Below are 9165 nucleotides of genomic sequence, written 5' to 3'. Positions count from 1 at the left end.
GGGCATGGGGTTAGCAATATGGTGGAATGTGATGGACACTATTATCCAAAGTACATGTATGAATACATGAATTGGTGTGAATATACTTTTAATACATTTTTTATTCATTCATCAGTTGAATGGCTCCTAAGTTGGTTCCGTAGCTTGGCTATTGTAAATTGTGCTGCTATAAACATTGATGTGGTTGCATCTTTATAGTATGCTGATTTAAAATCTTTTGGCTAAGTATGAGTGGGATTGCTGAATTATATAGTGGTTTTATTCCTATTTTTTGAGGAATATATGCAGCTTTTCAGAATGGTTGTACTAATTTGCATTTCCACCAACAATGTATGAGTATACCTTTGCCCCACATCCTTGCCAACACTTATTATTATTTGTATTATTGAAAATTGCCATTCTGACTGGAGTGAAATGAAATCTCAATGTAGTTTTGAATTGTATTTCCTTAATTTTAGAGATAGTGAACATTTTTTCATATATTTGCTGGCCATTTGTATAATGTAAATAAAATCCCACAGTACATATAAGGCTAAACTTTTTTTTTTTTGGAGGGGAATGTCTGACTTCTTTAACTCGACATGATTATTTTGATATTCATTTCTGTTGTACATATCAGTATTTTTTCCTTTTTATTGCCAAATTAATTTCCTCATGTACATCAGCCATATTACTTTGCACATTTTAAAAATTCACTCACTTGTTGACCTCTGAGTTGTTCATATAGTTTTTTGATATTATGAATAAAGCATCTGTGAACACTAACATTTGAGTCTTTGTATGGACATGTTTTCATTTCTCTCAAGGAAATGCCTAGGCTAGATTTTGTGGTAGAATGTTTGACTTTATAAAAAACTGCCAGATGATTCTCTAAAGTGAGATACCATTCACACTGAGAGCTGTTGGAGTTGAAATTTTTCTACATCATCCTTGTCAGCACTTGTTATGTTCAGTCTTTTTTATTTTAGCCAATCTAGTGGGAATATAGTAATTTCATTTTGTAAATTTAATATTTATTTCCCTAATGACTAATGATCCCTGCATCTTTTCATGTACTTATTTTCTACCTGAATATCTTTGGTGAAGCACATTCTTTTACTTTCTTTGTATTCTATTTAACATTTTTTTTTCCAAACAGGATCACTAAAATTTCTTCTGACATTTTCTTCTATAAATTTCATTGTTTCATATGTTATAGTTAAATCTAAGATATGTTGTCGGTAAATTTTGTGTGTGGTGGGAGGAAAGGTAAAATTAATTGTTTTGGGACATAATGGGGTAGTCCTTCATTCTAGCACCATTTATTTAAATAATTATTTTGTCTTTAATGAACTCCCATGAAGCTTTTGTTAAAAATTGACCATAATATATGTAGAGGTTACCCTCTATTTTCTTCCATTGATATATATTTATGTTTACATCAACTCAACATTGTTTTGACAATAGTTTTTATAATAAATCTTGAAATCAGGTTTTGTCTAATATTTTATTTCTCTTTTAAAAAGTTGTATTAGTAATTCTATGTCTTTTTTGTTTCCACACAAATTTTTGAATCAGGTGATTAATTTTCAATGGAATTCACTGAATCCAAAGACAAACTTGGGAAGAAGTGATATCTTAATAATAATAAATCTTCTGATCCTTGAACACACTTATGAATATACAACTGCTTTCATTAGGCTTTCTTTAATTTCCTGAGGAACAATTTATAGTTTTTAGTTTACTGAATTTATCCTTATTTTATTCTTGGATGTTATTAATTGTTTTTTCATTTTACCTCCCAAAGTTTTGGTTACTGTCATATAGAAATACAATTGACCTTTTGTATTGGCCTTGAATGCTACATTTTGCTTATCTCTTTATTAGCTTTGACAACTTTTTGTAGATGACTCAATTTTCTGCAGGGATCTCATCATGTATATATTCACAAATATAGTTTTACTTTTTTGCTTTCAATTTGTCTCTTTTGTCCTATTTCACTGTGAGAACAAATATCCTTGCTTCATTACTGATATTGTGGGAAAAGCTTACAGACTTTTGCCATTAAATATGACATTGATTTTAGGTTTTTCACTGATGACATTTATCTGGTTGAGGAAATGTCCTCTTATAGCGGAGAGTTTTTTTTGTTTTTCATTAGAAATGGTTTTTGAATTTCAACAAATGCGTTTTATAAATCTGATGAGATCACTGTGTATTTTTCAGTTTTCATTTGTTAATGTGGTGAGTTTTATTGATTTTCAAATCTTAGACCAACTTTTCATATGCCAGATAACCCTTCATTGGTCATGGTGTACTACTATCATTTTCATGCATTTTGGGGTTCATTGTGCTAAACAAAAGCAAAATCAACTCATAAAGTTGTACATTTTTGTGGGGCACCATGTGACGTTTTGATATATACATTGGAAAGTGTTCAAATCAGGGTAAGCACATGCATCTTAAGCATTTATCAAAATCCTTTTCTCTAATCCTAATGTGAAATAGAACACTAGAACTCATTTGTTAGTGCCTATTGATCAATTTCCTCTTGAGTTTTAACAACTGTGTTCATGAGGAATATAGACCTCTAGTTTTTTTTCTTGTAGTGCCTTTATCTGGTTTTAGTATCCGTATAATGCTGGCCTCTTACAATGAACTGAGAAGTATTTTCTCATCTTTGTTTTTCTGGAAGACATTGTGCAGAATTGGTAGTAGTTATTGCCTAAATGTTTCATAGAATTCACCAGTGAGAAGCCATTTGGGCCTATTACTTCTGGGATTTTTTTTAATTGAAAATTCTATTTTCTTTAAATGAAATAGAGCTATTTATGTTGTCTGTTGTAACATTTTTTTTCTTTTCCTTTTTATGACTATATGATCTATAATGATGTTTTATCTCTAATTATGGAATAATTATTCATACATTATACAGATAGATCTTGGTAGCTTGTGCCTTCTCTGAAGACATCTTTTTCTTCCCAATGGAGTCTGGCTTAAGATTTATTTAGTTTTGCTGATTTCTTAAAGAACTAGACTTTGGTTTCATTGATTTTCTTCTCTTTAACTGATTTCTGCTCTTTATCATTTCTTTCCTTCTATTTCTACTTATGAACTATTTTTCTTATTTCTTCTGATGGAATTTGAAGTTATTGCTATAATCTTTACTTTTATAATTCATGCCTTAGTGCTATATATCATTCTTGGAGCACTTTTTGGGCTTTATTTCATACATTCTAATGCCTTGTAATTTCAATTCTCCTTCAGCTAAAATATTCTGTAATTTTATTTTTGATTTATTCTAGGACGGCTTCAATACTTAATAGGGTCCATTTGCTTTCCAAATATTTTGGAATGGGGACTCCAGATTCCTTATTGTTCTTGATTTTTCATTTAATTACTTTTTTTGTAATAAAATATGATTTTCTGCTTTGACTTTTTAATTCAGATTTGCTTTATGGAGTATCTTGGTAAGTGCTCTGTGTTTTAATAATCTGCTGTTTGGGTTAGAGGATTCTATAAATGTCAATTTTAGAATCAAAAGTTGGTTATTGGTATTCAGTTCATCTATGTCATTATTGGCTTTCTAGCTACCTGTTCTTTAGATCATTGAAAGAGGTATGTTGCAACCTCTGACTATAATTATGGATTCATCTGTTTCTTCTTAAAGTTCTATCTTTTTTTTCCTTCATGTGTCTTTAATTTTTGAAATTAACGGCACACTCATATTATTATGTCTTCTTGCTAGAGAACCCTTTTATCCCTGTAATGGTTTCCTACCAATAACATTGGCACTAGGGTAGTTTAGATTTTTGATCTTTGCTTTGTCTGCTGTTCCTTTTGTGTTCTTTTCTTCCTCTTAATTATTTTATTTCCAAAGTTATTTTTTTTGAAACACAGATATGCTGATGTAGTCATTTGCCCAAAGAATAAAAATCTAGATATCTTAGAAAGATAGCTATGGCCTTTCACTGTCCCTTCTCAGATTCTTTATATCAGCCTAAGTACAGGTGGTATGAAGTGGAGATTAAGAGCATAACCGGCCGTTTGTAAACCCCCGACTCTCACTTATGAACGGTGTGGCTATTTCAGGTTAATCAACCTGCTGGTGCCTCAGTTTACCTATCTGAAATATAGACACAGTAAGGACAATGCCTAATTATAGGATTGTTGTAACAAAAGAACTAAACCATTTTAAGTTCTTAGAGTAGTATCTAGTACATAGTAAGCAGCAGATGCTGACTCTGGCTCTCATAATTATTGCTTGGATACTTCCTCTCTGGTGACATCCCTTTTCTGTTGCCTAAATGTTTCATAGAATTCACCAGTGTGAAGCCATTTGGGCCATGAAATTCTTGCTGTACCTGACAATGATTGTCATACTTCCACGTCTCTTCTTTGTTCCCTGTGTTTTAGTTATCTGTATCTTGGACACTTTGCTATTATGTTAGCCAATCTGTATTCCATCCCATTTAATTCTTTTATTTTAGTAGGCAGCCTCCTTATTAGGCTTAGCATGCAGGTTCTGGCCTACTTTGTTTTTAATAATTTTTTTTAAAATTGTAGATGGACCTAATACATTAATTTTATTTATTTATTTTTATGTGCTGCTGAGGATTGAACTGAGTGCCTCACATGTACAAGGCAAGCACTCTGCTGCTGAGCTTTGACAGCCCCAGCCCTCTGGCCTACTTTTGTGAATGATGGGGCCAATGAAAATTTAATTTTCAGAGTATTTGTGGTGCTATTTCAGTCTGCTTAATTTACCCTTGACTCCCACTGGTTCCTGCTAGTGCCACCTGAGGGAGCAGAAGGAATTTCCTCTGGCCTGAAGCCTCTAGGTGGGAAAGGGAGCTTTATTCCCATTGGAAGAAAAAGATTCCCTGGCAGATGCTTATGTGATTGGAATCACTCTTTCGGGGCTTCCAGTTACACCATGTCTCTTATTGTGGAAGTCAGAGTCTCAGATCCTAGGGACAAAGAGACTCCTGAGCTAGAGGTTTCGAGATTTCCCCTTTCAGTACCACTGACATTTTAGGGGAGGAAATGTGTGGGTGGAAGAGTGGTAAAGGATGCTTCCTCTGGCTCTTTATTACCAATGGGACTCCTCACCTAGCTCCACTGCTGGGGCTGGTGCCTGCAAGTTTTGCTGGGTCTTGTTGAAGAACTTATTTTCAATTCAAGGGAGAAATAAGCCTACCTGGGCTGTCTTCTGCTGTGAGATTGTCAATCTGGAAACAATGAAGTCACTGTTTTGGGTTGGTTAGGGATTGTAAAATGCACTGCCACCTTGCTTTTCCTCTAATCCTGGGGTCTCTAACCAGTTTGCCTTCCATTTTCTTCCTTTCAGAGTTCCCCGCTGGTTGCCTCTTTCATTATCTCCAACGTTTAAATTTATCAGGGTGAAGCAGGGAGAAATGGGTATATGTCATCTTGTCAGGATTGAAAATTTTCCTATTTGGAATGCTCTTCATTGCCATTAACTCTCTCCAACTTAGGAGATCCCATTTGTCCTTCAAGTCTTAGTTCAGTTAGTATTTCTCTATGAGAAGTTTTTTGAATCTAGCACCCATGTTTTTTCATACTTTTTCATTGATAAACACCTGTCCTCATGGAATGTACCTTATTTACTGCTTTTACAGAAAATAGAACAAATCCATTCTTCCCAGTCCTCTCAAAGACCATCCCCTTCATCAGACTCCATCTCTTCCTGCCTCCATAAGGACACAAATTTATCAAATCTCCTCTTTCCTTCTGCATCATCCCTTTTCCCCATTAGATTTCAACAAAGTTTCTCTCTCTACTTATTCTCACGAGCTTTCAAACATGCTTCTTATTTTTATTCATCATATGTGATCAAATAAATATTCCCTTCATATTTTCTCTTCCAGCCACAGCTCCATTTCTTGGCTTTCCTTGACAGTAAAAAGTTGAAGTAATCTACTTACCTTTAATTCCTCTCTTCCTATTCTCTCTGGGACCTGTTTCAATCAGGATTCCATTCCTGCTACTCAAGTGGAACTTTAATCATAAAGGTCACCAGTGACCACTGCCAGATTTATTAATAGTCAATGCCCATCCTCATCTTACTTAGCCCGATGGTATCTTTTAACACAGTAGATCATTTACATTTGATACAGTCTCTTCCTTGAGATACTTTTCCCCCTTTGTTTCTAGAATTGTTTTCCTCCCACACAGTCAGTGGATTATTCTTAACCTTTGCTAGTTTCCCATCATCTCTCAGCTTCTTAAGGCTGGAGAACCCCAAGGTTCAGTTCTTGTGTCCCATCCTTTCTCTACCTATGTTCACTTCTTTGGTAAGCTTATTTAATCTTGTAATAAAAACCTGTAAATACTATCTGTTTGATATGATAGCTTATATCTCTCCAACCTTAGCTCTCAGGCAGCCTACTTGAAACTTCTTTATGACTACTAAACATCCTTCCACTGTAACGATAGGCAGTGATTTTGAAGTAGCCAGAATGTTTCTCATCTCCATTAGTACATTTTTATTTACACTTGAGACAGCAAGACTAATTTTTGGAAAATGACAAGGTATGAAAGAATGAAAAGAATAGTGATGGAGGTACATTACATTCAGAGAGGGAAAGGTTTTACAAGAAAAGGCAGAACAAAAGAGTGAGGAGGAGCAGTTGGAAGAGGTATTGCTTTGAGGATATTTTGATATTATAATTTTTATGTATTCCATTATTTTAGAGTATCAGATAGCTAAGTATGAGAAAGGGGTGGGTAGATGATTTCATCTCCTTTAGAGAATTTGAGAACAGTCTTGAAAAAGAGAAGTTGAAGATATATTTCAGGCCATGAGAGATACTTGTAAGACCATCAACGAGGAATAATTCCCAGATCAGCCCAAGAGCTCTCTGTGAAGCTAACTACAAATAATTGAATTGGTGTGGCTGAACACATCTCTGAGAATATGAAGGCACTGGTGCCTCCTTTATCAAGAACATATGGATGCAATTATGAAAAAATGTTTATAAACTCTTTTTTCAGATTTTAAAATTTATTATTAGTGGATTATTACAATTATATTTAATAGTGGGATTCATTATGCCATATTCATACATGCACATAACCTAATTTGATGAAATTCCTTCCCTAGTACCTTTACTTTCTTTCCCCTCTTCCCTTCTCCAAATCTGTTTGATCTACTCTACTGATCTTCCTTCAATTATTATTATAAACTCTTGACTATTCAACTCTTTAAAGAATTTCCTTCATGTTATATTTTATAACAGCTTTCATATGTTTAATCCTACTTACACCTGGAGAAAAAGACTAGAAGAAATTGTTATGTGGTGGTGATGGTTAATTTTATATGTTTATTTAATCATTAAAAACTAATCTAGGAGTTGCTATGATGGTATTTTGTAGATGTGGTTAATAGCTACAATATATTAGTTTAAGTGTTACCCTTGGTAAAGTGAATGAGTTTCATCCAATCACTTGAAGAGCTTAAAAGAAAAACCATTGAAGAAATGTTACCTCAAGATTACAATATTGATCATACTGAGTTGCCTGCCTATAAGCCACCCCTAAACATTTTGGACCTAAGACAGAAACATTAATGCCTGCCTGAGTTTCTAGTCTGCCAGCCTCTTCTGTGAATTTCAGATGTACCAAACCTCACAATTGTCACAACTGTGTAAGTCAATTGACTTAAAATAAATATCTATTATATAGTAGAAGAAATGTACTTATGTACACATATATGCATATATAATATACATTTATTATAAGTATATATATATATTTAAGTATAAAAACATTTACTAGATATTATAGATCTTTAACCATTTAGGAATTTGTTATGGTTTAGATATGATTTATCCCTCAAAAGCTCATGAAAGAAAGTTTAGAGATGAAATGACTATATTATGAGAGCTTTAACTTCTATGTATGTTAATCCCCCAATAGGGATTAACTGGGTGGTACTTTAGGCAGGGAGGGTGTGGGCTGGAGGAGGGGAGTCACTGGGGTCCTGCCTTTGGGTTTCTGTTCTGTCCCTGGTGAGAGAGGAGTTCTCACTCTCTGCTTCTTGTTTGACATTGTCTGAACTACTTTCCTCCTATATACCCTTCTGCCATAATTTATATTTTGTATTTGGCATGTTTTATTTTTGTATTCTGCTTCACCTTGGGCCCAGAGGACTAGAGTTGACCATTTATGGACTGAGCTCTCTGAAACTATGAGCCCCAAATAAACTTTTCCTCCTCTAAAATTCTTGACAGATCTTTTGGTCACAGATCTTTTGGTCACAGCGATGAAAAAGCAGAGTAAAACAGAGTTGTTAGGGAATTCTGAAAATTAGACTCGAAAATGATTTCTGTGATGGAAAATTATAATTTTTGGCTCTGCTTGAGAGATTTTTCCATCCAAATTTACACCAGGCCAAATTATATCTGGAGACTTAAGCCAATTTTGATATTTTTCCCCCTAAATCTTGTTTAAAAATGTCACCATGGCAACTGAGGATCAAAAAGACTCTGTGGTTGTAAGAAATGACAGAAAGACAAAAACTAAAGCTAAAACAACAATAGCAGCAACAAAGGCAAAAAGCAAATGAAAAGAAATCATACAGTGTACAAGTAATGTCACATACTAAATCATATTACCACATTATTATCTCATTTCCTTAATTAAAGAGGTTTCTGAACTAGCAGATTAGAAAAATATGTTAGATTTAGTGCATTCTGACTTCAGGATTTGGTGAGATTTCTTACAATGATTAGAAAATATGGAGAAATGTGGTCTGGCATGACTCAGTTTGGATAATGAGTTATTGAACTCACAGGGTAAACACTTTAATGTATGCACTATTGTTGGTGGGAAAAGAAAATGGATTTGAGAATTATTGTGGAGGTACAAAAAATAGCACTTACTAACTGTATGTCACTCTCAGTGGGGAAAGGAACATTTTGCATAATTTTCCTGTTTGGACATCTAGGTGTATGTGGGTTCTACTCACTAAAATTGGGAAAAAGACATGGAAACGTGCTGGAGAACAGAAGTTAGAGATGACAATTTTAGTTTTGGATATTTTGAGTTTTAGGCACTTGTGGGACACACAGATGGAAATATTCAGTAAGCAACTAAAAATGTCTTATGTGACCCAGGAAACACTCAAACGCTCCATATGAGAGGGTAACATACAATCACATT

Source organism: Urocitellus parryii, chromosome 6, assembly GCF_045843805.1.
Source record: "Urocitellus parryii isolate mUroPar1 chromosome 6, mUroPar1.hap1, whole genome shotgun sequence".
NCBI lineage: Eukaryota > Metazoa > Chordata > Mammalia > Rodentia > Sciuridae > Urocitellus > Urocitellus parryii.
This window is presented reverse-complemented; position numbering follows the sequence as displayed.